The sequence below is a fragment of the Microtus oregoni genome, unplaced genomic scaffold, assembly GCF_018167655.1.
Source record: "Microtus oregoni isolate MIOR12 unplaced genomic scaffold, Mior012 000128F_ref0000496, whole genome shotgun sequence".
In the NCBI taxonomy this organism is placed as follows: Eukaryota; Metazoa; Chordata; class Mammalia; order Rodentia; family Cricetidae; genus Microtus; species Microtus oregoni.
In genome coordinates, this window is record NW_024544771.1 from 1,045,594 (window position 1) to 1,061,228 (window position 15,635).

The window sequence follows — 15,635 nt, forward strand, 5'->3', positions numbered from 1 at the left end:
AGTAAGATCCTAGCAAATAGGAAAAAAAAAAAAAACAGGCCTGGTTATTTGTCTGGAATTCTCCACTGTCCCAAGAAGCAAGTGTCATGAGACTTGGACCCCATGGGCTCCTGCAGTAGGATGGTTGGTGTCCTGAGTCTCTCAGGTGGAGTGGGTGGGTGGTAGACAGTGTTCCCCATAGGTTTCTCATCACCCAAGGGCCCTCTCCATACTTGTGTTTCCGTGCTGGATATGGAGAACCATTGCACTGTGACTCAGCCTCGTTCTTTGCCTGTGCTGCACAGCCAACCACAGTGCCCGGGGGCAGAGCAGGCTCGGCCGTGGACCCTGTTTGAGTCTTTTTGACTCTCCACATCCAGTACAGGCCTGGCGCTCGTTCTCGGCTGTGTTCTCTGTGTTGTTAGAGTTTACACTGTGATGCTTTGTGCTCAAGGGACCACCTGTCTCACACAGACACGCATACACAGGCCACCCACTTTATCCTTTACCTCTGGCCTCCACTTCTATCCAGGTTCTTCCAGTCTTTTACTTAGCTGTCCTAAAACTCGCTCTGTAGGCCTGGCTGGCCTCGAACTCACAGAGATCCGCCTACCTCTACCTCATCAGTGCTGGGATTAAAGGCGGGCACCACCACCACCCAGCTTTCTCTCAGTCATTTTACAGGCTGAGTTGAGGCCTGAGATAGACACCCACAAATGCTGTAAAGCAAAGAAGCAGGTCTAAGAGACAGAATAGTCAAAATAATTTAGCAACCCAAAATGGACAGGATGAATCACCCAACATGAGCGGTCGTAGAAACAGGATGTAGCGTTTTCCTATGTGGGAAGGCATAGTCAGCGCTGGGCTCATAGTATGGCAGGACAGTACTGAGCTCAGATGTGCCAGGCCTTGGATTCAGTTCTTAGCACTACAAAACAAAAGTCACAATAAGGAAAAAAAAAATAATTACAATAAGAAGAGGGGAATTCCTTCAAGCTTGCTGAGTCGGAGCCCTGTGAAATAGGTAGTGTCTGTGTTGGCACATCCAGACAGTCGTCCCGTCTCTGCAGATGCACTCAGAGGGACAATAGAAAACACGGCCAATGGCTATGCTACCCTGAACCCGCCCAATCTTATCCAGAAAGCTAAGCAGGGTTGGGCCTGGTTAGGACTTGGATGGGAAAACGTTCTGTAGTGGCTGGAAAGATGGCCCAGCAGTTAAGCTCGCTTGTTTAATGCTCTTCCAGAGGACTCCAGTTTGGTTCTCAGCACCTACATTGGGCTGCTCACAACCACTGTAACTCCAACTCCAGAGATCCAGCACGCACACACACACGCACACACACACAAATATAAGTCAATATTAAAACATGCTCATTCCCCAAAAGGTGTGGGCAGCGATGTCTCCTGGATTCGTTGTAAGATGTGACCCATCATTGGGGATGCCACCCTCCCCCATAGTTTTAGCTCTCCTCTTGGTGTCACTTGGCCTTCGCATTTCAAGACCCTACATTATCTTTGAGGGGATGACGAGGATGTTATGCCTTGAAAATAGAAGGAGCCGCATCGCCATGTGAAGAGCCAAAGAGATAGCACAATAAAGCCAAACACTTCTGGTAACAGAAATCCCTGCTGTCCCTGCCTCCTGTCCAGAGTTCCCCAGGATGATAGAAAATGGGGCTGGAGAGGTAGCTTAGTTGGTCAAGGGCTGCTATGTAAGCATGAAGACCTAAGTTTAATCCCTGGAATCCACATAAAAAGCCAGATGTGAGGCCAGCCGTGGTGACGTATGCCTTTAATCCTAGGCCTGGGAGGCAGAGGAAGGTGAATTGCTGTGAATTCAAGGCCAGCCTGGTCTACATAGTAACCTCCAGAACAGCCAGGGCTATATAGAAAGATTGTCTCAGGAAAGAAAAAAGAAAAGCCAGATATGGCAGTGCAAGCTTGTAACTCAAAACCAGTGGAGTGAAGACAGGAAGATCTCCAGACCTCACTGGCCAGCCAGCCTGGCCTAAGAGGTGACCACAGGCTGCATTGAGGAACGCTGTCTCAAAAAAGAAAGTGGACAGCACCTGAAACACACCTGACATTGGCCTCTGCACACACACACAAGTTCACATACCACACAATCGTCTGACGCTGGCCTCTGGCCTGCATACGCACGTTCACATGTGCACGATGGAGGAGGTTTACAGCCATGCACGGCCCTGACTATCAAAAGATAAGGAACATACACCTCAGAGCAAAAAGTCTCAGGAATGTCCACAATGCAGGTCTTAGATTGACCGATAGCACGAAAGGAAGCCACAGCCAGACATACCCAAAGGTGCTCTCCAAAGGCTCCATCCAGCAACCAGGCATGCCCAAAGGGATGGCGGGCAGTTCCCCCCATGCAATGCAGGCACACCCTCCTCATGGCCTCCTCACTATGTGTTCGCTGTCTTCATTGGTAGCTCCCTGTATGGGATTGGTTAGAGTTCATCCTATCACATGCCTTGGTCATAAGGAGGTGTTGCCTTTTATAATCGCACCCAGATCTCTGGGGATGTCTGAAACTGTAGGTAGCCATCGACTACATAGCCTGGGTCTGCCCTACACATAACCGTGGTGGGCTTAGTTTATAACTAAGAGAGATCAGCAACTAATAAGAAAAGAGCAATAGTAGTGTAATAGAAGTGCTTTTTGATTTATTTTTAATTGTATGTGTGTGTGTGTGCACCTGGGTGTAGGTATGTGCACATGTGTGCAGGTGCCTTTCCAGGCCAGAAGAAGGTGTCAGTTTTCTCAGAGCTGGGGTTACAGGCAGTTGTGGGTTCTGGAAACCAAACTCAAGACTTCTGCAAGAGCAGTGTGTGTTCCTAACTACCAAGCCATCTCTCCAGCCCCGAAAACTTACTTTTTAAATGAATTGTTTAGAATCCAAGCAGTAGGTAAAGCTCACCTCAGTGACTTAGCAAGATCCAGTGCATCAGACCCCCAAACAAGAAACAAAAAAATTCTAGCATTTTCTATTGACAACCAATACCGCAAGCAACTGAGTCTGTGCAGAAAGGGTGGCCACTGCGCCAGGATTCTGAGAGGGTCCCTTGTAGAAGCTTTCCCAGCAGCCAGCAGTGCCGTGTCCAGGATCCAAGCCCTGCATCTGGACAAGGAGGGTGGGCAGGAGCCAAGTGGGGCACTCCAGAGAAGGAAAAGCATCTATGGAGGAAGGGAGAAGATGAAGGGACTTTTTCTTGAGAAGTCATAAGATAGCCTTTAAAGCTAAGTATAGTGATATATCCCTATAATCCCAGCACTTGGGAGGCAGAGACAGGCGGATTGCATATCCAAGACCAGACACAACAGGAACCTGTTGGAATTAAGAACAGCAGGAAGCTGTGGTTGATGTGTCTAATTTTCTATTGTATAATGGGTTTGTTTATTAGCTTAAAGGGAGGAAATATTCCGAAATAAAAACACCTCACTTCTGTGTGAGTTCCTGTGGCTGCCTACACACGTTACCTTCTGAACAACTGAGCCCTCGCCCGTTGAGGCCTTTCTGCTATACAGGCATTTTCCTCTTTTTAAAAAACGTTTAAAGTCTCTTTCGAGGTTAGGAATGTGGCTTAGGTAATAGAGTGTTTATACACACACAACACCCTGGCTCCAGGAGGTGGACGCAGGAGAATTGGTCATTATTGACCACATTGGGGGTTCGAGGTCAGACTGAGTTACAGACCCCTGTTTCAAATACACACACACACACACACACACACACACACACACACACACTGTTAGATTTAAAAAAAAACAAACCTGGAAACCATTAAAGTCAATTCTGAAAACTAGAAAACCTTCACAAATAGAAGTTGCTGGCAGTTCCAGCTGGCAGGGAGGGACAGAAGTCAATGATGTTATATAGTCATGATCTGGGCTGTATCCCATCAACCACTTGGGCCAGAAAATTTCAAATGAGGAACATTTACCATTGATGGGAGATTGTTGGGTCCCCAGAATACCAGTAAGAGTAAAGGAATGGAGTAACTCTGGATTATGAACTGCAGTCTTTTTTTTAATTTATTTATTATGCATACAATATTCTATCTGTGTGTATGTCTGCAGACCAGAAGAGGGGACCAGACCTCATTACAGATAGATGGTTGTGAGCCACCATGTGGTTGCCGGGAATTGAACTCAGGACCTTTGGAAGAGCAGGCAATGCTCTTAACCGCCGAGCCATCTCTCCAGCCCCTTGAACTGCAGTCTTAGAAAAGTAAAGTAGGGTGTCATGAGAAAACCACTTGGGACACACCTGGCCTTCTCTTGTCTGTGCCCTGCAGAGGGAGCTAGTGTGGATTCTAGAAGGAAAGGGGATAGATGAGGAAGTGCAGGTGACTGTGAGTGGTGACAGAGCAGCCCCTGAGAGATCCCCAGGGCTGCTGGTGGGAAGCAGAACCCACCACCATCCACTTCGCCAAGTGTCCCCAGCACATCCAATGCTACTTTACCCACACAGGAAGAAAAACACGGCTTTGAAAGAGAGCATGGGATAAGGGCATCAGTTGCCAGTCCTGATAACTTGAACCCTGGGACTTACATGGTGAAAGGACCCACCAGCTCCTGCAAACAAGCTGTCCTCTCACCCCCACACATGCATCATTGCATGTATCTGGGCACACACACATACACACACACACACACACACATACACACACACATACACACACACTGCGAATACATAAATGTAATAAGAGTGTAAAGGTAGAAGAAAGGAAGGAAGAGAGCAAGAGGCTGGAAAGGAGGGAAAGGAAGTTGTTGACAAAAACATGGAACAATAGATTTGGGTGAACCAAAGAGGAAGACACCCCAAGACCAGTAACCCGGAAGTGAATAAACACCTTCCATTCTCCAGCTTTGTCAGGTTTCCAGGAACAGGAAACTCGGAGACAAGAACAGGAAAGCCAGGGCTAGAAAACTGGTAAGCTGCCTTGTACCTAAAAGAGGGGGGTAGTTGGGAGTGGGGTGTGTCCTTTTTAGAGGTCAGGGAGGGCAATGCTTGGGGATAGATGGACTAAAGAGACAGTTGGGCCACTGTTGACCCCCTGTGGGTGGACTGCTTCGGGACACTGAAAGTCAGATCTGAGACTTGAAACTCTTTCCATGGTTTGGTATGAACAGGCAAAAATTGGTCACTTTCTCCTCAGCTTTGTCAGTAAATTGGATGCCTTCTGGGTGTACTTTTTGCGCCTTCTCCAGACTATATGTCTGAGTCAGCCTTCTGCAGAGTGAAGCGCCCCCCTCACTGCAGGAGCCCAAGGCCATGGCTATGAGTGCTGGTTTCACCCAGCAAGTAGAGGAGACATGTCCTACTTAACATTAACTCGTCAGTACAACCCATTATCACCTGCAAAATGAGTCTCAATTGAATAATTGTCTTTAGCAGATTGGTCTGTAAGGACCAGACCCACTGTGGGTATAACTAATTCCTAGGCAGATGGGCCTAAGCTGTATAAGGAAGCTAGTTCATCATGAGCCTAAACAAGCCAGAGAGCAAACCAGAAAGCATGTGTTCCTCCATGATTTCTGCCTCTAAGTTCCTACTTGAGTTCCTGCCCTGACGTCCCTTGATGATAGGTACAACCAGGAAGTGTAAGTCAACTAAACCCTTTCCTCCTCTATGTAGCTTTTGGTCAGAGAGTTTCTCATCATAATGGAATGGAAATAGAAGACCATGTCTCCAAGACTCAAGAGAAACTCTTACCTAGAGGTCTTGTAGCAGAAACCTAGCAAAGGGAATCGGTTTTTGGTTTTGAAGAATTTTAAAGTCACTTGTAGAAGAAAGATCAAGATACTAACAGTAGTCACAGCCAGGAGAGAACTAGCAAGAAGAAGGGTGTGTGGAAAGAGCATTAGGGTCAAAGCCCAGGCCGTGGCAGCCACAGCCAGACAAGGTAATCCAGTTCCTCAACGGGACATTTAAAGAGACAAGAGACAGTAAAAGGCAGGGAAGGGGGATATCTTCTATGTGCTCACATTGGGAGGAGGAAGAAATAAAGGGATCCAGTGGAAACCCCCACTTCCTCCAGTCCAGTTTTAGAGTCCTGACGTGAGGTCTAGGGTGAAATAGAGGACTAGGGGCTGAGTAGCTGAGCAGTCCTGGTCAAGGTGTGGTCCCATCCGTCATAATTGTCTTGACTCTAGTCTCTTCGACGATGGAGTTATGACAAGTTGTCAAACTGTATAAAATATCTTATGGGAAGCAAATGCCTCCTCTGGATGGCAGGGGCTTGAGCCTTTGCCTTCCCCCAGCATGAGATCCTTTGTTCCAATAGTCTGACAGCCTAAGGAAGGGCCACCAGCGCATCTAGAATGTCCCCTCTCTTGCTAGGATGATTACAAGCCTACCAAGCTGACTCAGTTCTGCAGTTGTCACCAGGAAATGGAAGGCTATGCTGTAAGTGGAAAAAAAAGCCTGAAGTAGAGAATAGGACAGTCAGATCGACAATCGAGCCACGGAGTGGTGTTTGTGTGGGCAGTTGGCCTCATGTTTGGTGAAAATCTCCTAAGTGATGGCCTTGTGACATCTTGGCCACCATAGTTTGTGTAGATATATGCACCCTCTGAAATCTCACAATAACCTCATTGCCTAGCAACACGTTTCTCAGTGTTTACCTCAATAAATGACAGCTACTTACTACCTTTCTGGAGAGAAGCAATTGAGGCACTGGATGTCACTGAAGTGGGCTTATCTGGATGCTTAGGAAGAAATAAAATTGAAGGGCTAGAGAGATACCTCAGTGGTTAAGAACACTTGCTGCTCTTCCAAAGGACCCAAGTTCAATTCCCAGCACCCACATGGAGGCTCAACACTACCTATATTAGAATACCAGTCCCAGAGACTCCCAGGCCTCTGGATTCTGGCTTCTTAGGATTCTGCACTCACATATGCATACCCCCACAGAGATAGCACACATATACACATAAATAAAAAAATGATCAAAGTAAATCTTTAAAAAATAAAAATAAAGTACAATTAAAAAACTGAGCTAGGAAACTGCTCAGTTGGGTAGTGTTTTCTGGACAAGCATGGAGGCCTAAATTTGGGCCTTCAGCACCCATGTAAAAATGCATGCATGATGGCATGTGTCTGCAAGTCACATTTTGAGAACAGAGTCAGGTAGATCGTGGAGCATCCTGGCCAGTCAGGCTAGCCAATAGGGGAAACTCTATCTTAAGAGGTGACGAAAGAAACCCAAGACATCAACCTTTGCTCTCCATGTACACCCACCTTGCCCCCACATACAGATTTACAGGTAAATACAGGCCTAATTGCCATTGGATATCGGCTTCCAGCCTTAAGAAACAGCTCTTACCAGGTGCAGTACTGCCCTTCTGTAAGTTCTAGGAGTCTAAGAGGTCAAAAGAAAAGAAATGTATGTCTGCAGAAGTGTGGGAAGTGCCTTAGAAATTCCTGGGTGGGTATCAGGCCCAACTGTCCAGTGCTTTGGTTTCTCAATTCTTTTTGATCCCTTTAGTATGAAGTGCTGCCCAGCCAGCCATGAGTTTCTGGTGGGTCTCCCCATCCCATGAAGAAGGCTGACAATCAGTGTTTCTAGATGCAACTATACCAATAGGGCTGAGGAACATTCCAGATCACCATCCCTCCTCCTGTTACAAGATCGAAATGATCAAAAGTCACCGCTGAGCTAATGATTCTCCCACTCATCTCTGAGGTTTGGTTTCAACTTCTTTTTCCTTTGCACAAGAGTGCTGGTTGACCCAGGGAAAGAATGAGACGAGAACTGGAAGGCAAGGGTACATTAAGAGGAGAAAAGGTGGCGGTGTATAGATAGGAAGAAAGAGAACCCAGAAAAGATGTGGAAGTCAAGTTCGGTGAGAGAGAAGCAGATTGTGTTTCTGGATGGGAGGAGAACAAGTAGAGCCATGAGCTGACAGAGGGGATGAGTACTGGGCGGGGAGGGGGCAACAAGATGGGTTCTGCAGAACTCCTGCAACAGAAGCTGACGGTGAGCTCAGAAAAGGGATTTGTCTCCATCTCCACAGTTGTCAAAGTCCTAGGTTGTCATACAAACAGCATTCTTCACTGACCGGCTCAGGATGCTAATCTCTATGGGCAATGGTCAGGCCAAAGAGCTGAGCAGAAAAGAGCCCCAGGTTTCCTTAACACCCAGTTTACATGGTAACTGCTTTACCCTTTCCCAGTCATGAACATGCTTAAGCCCCCCAGGACTTAGGACCACTACTGAGAGTGAAGACATTCTGGAGAGATCTCTGTACTCCTCCCTTTGGCTGTCCAATGATGAAGACAATGAATGCCAGGAAATTAGAATTTTCCAGGAATCACATGCTGAGAAGGGACAAACCAAAATCTGGTACCAGTCATCTTCTCTCCTGGAAAGAGATTTTAAACAGTGCTGGCAACTTGTCAGATCACCTTGCAGAACAGACTGGAGACACTAATGAAGGGCAGAACCACATCTTGACCAAGACTCTATAATTGTATATACCTTTCGCTGTTGATGTACAAAAGATGCCCTCTTCCTAAAGGTAAACCTCAAAGCAGGACTCTGAAGATGGACTTGAGTAATCACTGCATCTTTGGTCCTCATCTCGATGTGGCCACACTGAATCAATCTCCTCTTTCTGCTTTTTCCTGTTATCTGTTTATTTCATAGGCTTGCTGAGGACCAATAGCCAAGCCCAGCTGCTGGCAGTGTCTAAGCTTTGACCCTAAAAGTAACAGGAATAATGCTGACATCAAGTAGACATTGACTTATCCTCTCCCCCGAATTGCTGAACTCCAAGCCACCTTATGATCTGACAGCAGAGTTGGTTCACCATGTAAGAGAAGTCGACAGCTGAAGATTCAAGCAGCCGTGGGCCAGAATGGTTTTGAAAATAAGTTGCATCTGCTCTTAGCATGTAGACTGCTTGTCATTTTTCCCGGTGATGGTAAATGTTGACTGTCAACTTGACAAGATCTAGAATCACCAAGAATATGAACCTCTGGGCACATTTGTGAGGAAGTTTGTAGGTTGAGTTAGTTGAGGTGGGAAAGTGTACACTGAATATGGGCAATACCGTCCCATGGGCTGATGTCCAGGAATGAATTAAAAGGAGAAAAAGAGTTGATAACAGTCTCTCCCCCCACCCCGTGTGTGTGTGTGTGTGTGTGTGTGTGTGTGTGTGTGTGTTTGCTTTCTGACTGTAGATACCATATAGCCATCTCATGCTTCTGCTGCTGTATTGTTAGGGGAATCCATCTTCGGGGGGACATAAACTATTTCAGCTCCATCTTTACAGTCCCAAAGACAAACTAAAGTTCTCCCTTGAACCAGGGAGCTTATTGGGCTCACTGAGAGAGCATGGGTGAGAGGAGTTCACTGACAGGAGCATGAGCAGCCCCAGTGCAGCTACCGTGGAAAGTCTTCACCCACAGCACATAGATGGTGCCCATCTCAAGTTCCTTCAGCTTCTATTATGTACTGCCTGAGGCCAGTGGTTGTGAACACTTAGGGTAGAAGTGCATACAAACAGCTGCGGGGAGTGGCTAGAGTCTCAGGAGAAGGTCCGATGACCTTCCCTACCCTTCAATGATGGCATGCCAACAGTCAACAAGCCATATTGTGATGGACTCTTGCCAGTGGGCACAGCTGAAGTAATAAAGATGGTAGTTGTTTTGCTCTAAGACCCATGTGCTACAACACACACCTTCCCTACCATGATGGACTGGCCTTTCAAATTGTGAGCCAGAATAAACTTTTTCTATTTTCTTCAAGACAGAGTTTCTCTGGGTAGCCCTGGCTGTCCTGGAACTCACTTTGTAGAGCAGGCTGGCCTCGAACTCACAGAGATCTGTCTGCCTCTGCCTCCTGAGTGCTGGGAATAAAATCAAGCTCCACCACTGCCTGGCAAATCCTTCTTTCTTGAAATTGCTTTGGTCATATTTTGTCTTACAATACAATGAAAAAAAAAAACCCTGATGCATGCCTTTAAATAATACAGCATTCAATTTTTACAGCGTCTTCATTGAACAACTTCTATAGGAAGTCTAGAAATAACTGATGTAGTGATATGTAAATCCTGTGCTGTTTATATACGGATGTGAGCATCTAAGGATTTAAATTTCCTCGTGTGTCTTGGAACTGTTTCCATGGATACCAAGGAACAACTGTAAAGGTCTTAAAATGTATCTACCCATGAAAGAATGTCAGCATTCTCCAGATGCCTCAACATTAACACACAGGCCATGCCTGATTTATGAAGTTTGGGGGATGGTGATGAAGCTATTCCTAGCCATGTACAAAGAGAACTAAATACCACAAATTACATTTGGCTTCTTTGATTTGTAGATGTTTTTGTGTTTATATGCCTCATGTGGTATCTAAGATCCCCTCTCCATCACTACAGAAGAAAATCGAGACCATTATTTGTATAATGCAGGCGAAAGCAGCAAGTCTTTTGAGACTATAAATTAGTTTGTTTTTAGAGAAAGCAAGGTAATTATCTCTGTTCTCCACTTCATTGGCCATGAACAAGCAAGGTGGGACTAAATCTTGTGAAATGCGCAGAAGACTCACTCTCTTCCGGAGGACAAAGCATCTTACTCTTGGCAGCGTGCAGTGGGGCAGAACTAAGGAAAGCGCCATTCTTTCTGTTCATCGAGTTTGGAAGTGAATTAACCTCGGGCCAGACTGTTCCACAAGGAAGCAAAGTAGCATATAACAGCTGGTAAAAGCAATAACCCAGCCCAGAGTACACTAGGTAAGAGAGAGCTTGCTTAGCCAGACATTAGGTCCTGAGCATCCTTCCTCATGGTACAAAGAAGAAAAAGAATGAAGAAAAAACAAAACAAAAGCATCAAACTATAGCTAAACAGAAGACAATGCCAGGAACAGCTAGAGCTGCTATGCTTAGCAATTTTGTCAAGTTGTCTCATACCAGGGTAGCCCATGATTCCTCTCCAAGGTCAATCTACCAGGTGATTTCCTTTTTTTAAAGATTTTTTTTTCTTTTTTGTTTTTTCAAGACAGGGTTCCTCTGTAGCTTTGGAGCCTGTTCTGGAACTAGCTCTTGTAGACCAGGCTGGCCTCGAACTCACAGAGATCTGCCTGCCTCTGCCTTCCGAGAGCTGGGATTAAAGGCGTGCGCCACCACCGCCCGGCTTAAAGATGTATTTTTATTAGTGTGTGTGTTTATGCATGTGTATGCACACAATCCTGCAGTACCCAAGGAGTTCATCCCCTTGTTTTGGAGTTACCGGTGCATGCGAGCCTCCTGATATGGCACTGGGAGCTGAGCCTGGATCCATTACATCAGCTATACACTGGGGAACTATGTCAGATTGGCATCTGTCATCAGGATATTTATTCAATTCTAGATTCTTTATTTAACTCTTTGTTCAATTCTACGGTGTACTAGATAGTCCCTCATAGAATAGAAGGCCAAAGAATAGGAGACCCCTTGAGGAGTAAAAATCCTTTCATGGTTGTTCGAGTCACCTTAGGGAAAGTAATAAATGACCTATTACATTCTGGGGAGAGTCTCTGAATTAAACCGTCTCCAGCTGGTCTCTGAGCAGAAAACTTTCTAACCTGAAGACTCACCCAGCACCATCCCAGCAGCCTTCCCTGTATCTGTAGGATTCGAAGCCACCATCTGCTTTTGTTGTCTCCATCTATCTTGTGTGGTTTTGTTTGTTTTATTGAAACAGAGCCTCATGTAGCCCAGGCTGGCCTCCAAATCACCAGCTAACCAAGGATGACCTTGAGCCTTGTCCTAAGTCTTAAAATTTTTGTGTTATTTATATGTATGTGCCTGTGTATGTGTTTGTTTGTGCAGAGTCCCTTGGAGGTCATCAGGTCCCCTAGAGCTGAGGTCACAGGTAGTTCTAAGGTACCTAAACCAGTGCTAGGAACCCAACTTGGATATTCAGCCAGAAGTCAACCCCTGAGCCATTTCTCTAGCTCCTGACCTTAAATTTCTGGTCCTCCCGACTCTACTTCCTGTAGTAGCCCAGGCAGGTGCCACTACATCTGCCTTTATGTGAGCGAGATAACTGAGGACCTTATGAACATTAGGGAAGTCGTCTGCTAGCTGAGATGCATCCCCAGTCCTAGGTCATTCTCTCGCACCTCCCTAATGCCTTGGATAACCTTTACAAATTAATCATTATTAAGATGTGATGGAAACTATATGAGTTTGTTGCTACACCTTCTTCTAGAAGGAGAGCAGCCCCTGCATGTTGAATCCTCAGTGATAACAGAATTGTGAGGAGCATCTGCCTGCCTGTTAGTTTCTTGTAGACCTCATGGGCAGCAATCTGTCCCCCACACATAGTCCTCAGCCGCTCTGCCCGTCCCTGAGAAGACGAGATGGCGTCAAGCCAACCACTGCTGGTTTGCTAACATTATTTTAAACTCATTTTACTTATTTATTTGCTGTAAATAGTCTGCCATTGAAGCATGTGACTTAAACAAATCTCACTAAAATTCCATTTCTACTAAAGAAAGACGAAGATCTGAATCAGGAAGAGACATACGCAGTGAAATTCAGAGAATGTCTAGTTTGTGAAGATTTGTGGTATTTTTTCCAGTTGTTATTCCTGAAATTAATCAGTCAGAGACCCAGCAGGCCATGTTAAAATCATCTTCCACAACCTCCTCTCCCCCAGAATTACACTCAAGGGGCACTAATGTAAGGCACGTCGCTCACAAGCACCTGCGCACCAGGCTGCTGGATCTAACAACCCTCTCTTCTCCCTTCCTTCCACCTCGTCACCCTCCATGGTTCCAGATGTTCACACAGGTTGGGAAATGGCTCAGGAGACCATGTCCCATGAGATGCTGGTCAACTTACTTACTCAATCTGTGCCTTAGTTTTTTTCATTTGTAAACCATGAATCTCTCTGATGTTCTTCATTGCACCTGATAATCCTGAGGGTAAAAAGCAAAGAATTGTGGGAAGTGTAAGAAAACCAGTAATACCAGATTAGAGGCTATCCTAGTGACCTCATTTCAAAAGTTGAAATGTTAGGACTGGAGAGATTGCTCAGTGGTTAGCAACACTAGCTGCTGCTCTTGCACAGAACCCGGGGTTCAGTTCCTAGCACCCACATGGCTCTTAGAAGCATCTCTAACTCTAGTTCCAGGAGAGTCAATACATTCTTGTGGCTTCTGAGGGCTCTGTACACACATGGCACACATAAATACCATGCAGGCAAACACTCAGACATGTAAAAGAAAAGTTGAAATACTGAACAAATAGTTAAAGATACACGAAGTAGTTAATCTTTGCCTTTAACCATCCTATTATAGTCAAATGTGTTAGGGCTAAGAAGTGGTTTAGTGAGCAAGTATGAGGGTCTGCGTTTGAATCCTCGGAACCCAAGCAAAACCCATCCTGTAGCATGAGTGCCTCTAATTCCAGCATTCCTATACGACATGGGAGGTGAAACACAGAGAATCTCCAGGAGCCCCAAGAGATCCGGCCTCAAACAAGGGTAGAAGTTGGGGACAGGCACTAGAAGCGGTCCTCTGACCTTCGCACTTCACACACTCACGTGGCACGCACACACACACACACACACACACACACGATTTAAAAAAGAAAATGGAGTTGTACAGTGGCGGTGTACACCTTTAATCTCTGCACTCAGGAGGCAGAGACAGGCGGATCTCTGAGTTCAAAGCCAATCTGATCTACAGAGTGAGTCCAGGACAGCCAGAGCAGTTACATTGAGAAATCCTGTCTTGGGGAAAAAAAAAAACAAAAAACAAAAAACCCACAAGAACTAAAAAACTGAAGAATGGAGACATGCCAGAGACAGCAGGATGTGGCTGTCTGGCTTTGTTTTCTGCCTAAGGAAAAGCCACAGCCTGGGCATCTTAAACAACAGATTTCTAGTTTCTTACAGTTTGGAGGTGGGAAATTCCAGTTCAAGTTGAATTGTGAGCAGGGAATCTTCACCTTGTGTCCCCATATGACTCCCCCACCTCTCTTCCCTGTCTTTTCTCTCTCTCTCTCTCTCTCTCTCTCTCTCCCTCCCTCCCTCCCTCCCTCTCTGTCTCCCTCCCTCCATCCCTCCTCCCTCCCCCATCTCATGATCCCTATTCTTGTAATTATACCAGTGATGTTGGATTAGAGCCCACCCTAGTGACCTCATTTCAACTGAATCACTTCTTTAAAGACTCTGCCTCCAAATATAGTCACACTCTGAAGTCTAGGACTGAGGATTTCAAACGAGGAACTGGCAGTATACTGCTCAGCCCTATCAGTGACTTATCTGACTGTGCATAGTGAGTATTTGGCAGGTTTTGCACAAACCAAGCATACCTCCTCCATGGTCCAGCTCACACTCACAAATCCATTCCATTGCTAGGGTTCCCTATTTTTTTTTTTTCAGCAGTAGGTGATTTCAGATGGTTGACACCCACTAAAGGCAGCATTATACTCAAACTTTACTCAAGTAGACAAAGAGGTTTCCGTGATATTTGTAAGATCATGGAATAGGGAAGGAATACCACATGGAGGTATAAATGCTAGCCTGCCCTTCACCACCTGGTCTTCCTACAATGACCAATTGGTCAATAGTCTGTGTGTAGATTTCCATACTAAAGCTTATGTAGAACTCTTCTGAAACACATGTATACCTGTTCCATGTGAAGCCTTCCCACACCTGCTACACTAGCCCACTTTCATCAACTAATTCCAGTGCAAAGGTGTACATAATCAACACATTTTGTGAGCAAGTGTGCAGTGAGAAGCATGTCTTCCATTTACTGGTAACAGCAGGAAGTCCCAGTGGATTCTTTCTTTGTCTGTCTGTCTCTCTTTCTCTCTCTGTGTGTGTGTGTCTTCTTTCTTCCTTTTCAGATTTTATCATTTGGCCAGTGTGTTGGCTAATTTTTTTGTGTCTACTTGACTAGGCTAAGGGTTGACCAGATATCTGATAAAGCATTACTTCTGAGTATGACTGAGAATGCTCCAAATCTGTTGAGTCGGCCAGCCCTTGAGGGTTAATTATATTAATGGAGGCTGGAAGACCTACCTACTCTGGGTGGTACCATCTGTCTGCCAAGTGTTTCTGCTTTAGTTGCTCTTCTTATGGATGTGATAAGGTCCTCTGACAAAAGCAAGGCAGCATGAGCTTGAAGTGTTTGCTCATGTGGCACCCACAATCTCAGAACCGAGTGAGGAATGCATGCTGGGGCTAAGGTTTCTAACACCACTTACAGGGTCCAAGATCCAAGCTAGGAAATGGTGCCACCCACAGTGGGCAGGCCTTTCTATCTTAATGTAATCAACACAGCTGCCTACAGGCGTGCTCAGGGGCTGTCTCCCAGTGATTCTACATTCAGTCAAGTTGACAACTAATCTCTTCCATCACAGCCCTTGTACACACACTGATCTCTGTGCCTTCCTCTCCCTGCTATTCTCCCTCAGAAGGCCGCGTCTGACTCTGCTATGTCCTAGGAACAATGGGTTACTGAAGGGAGATGGTGTAGAAGGGTCATCTGTCTATGTGTTACTTTCATTGGTTAATAAAGAAACTGCTTTGGCCTTTTGATAGTCCAGCCCTTAGGCAGGTGGAGTAGACAGAACAGAATTCTGGGAGGAAGAAAGCAGAGTCAGGCAGACGCCATGAAGCTCTGGCC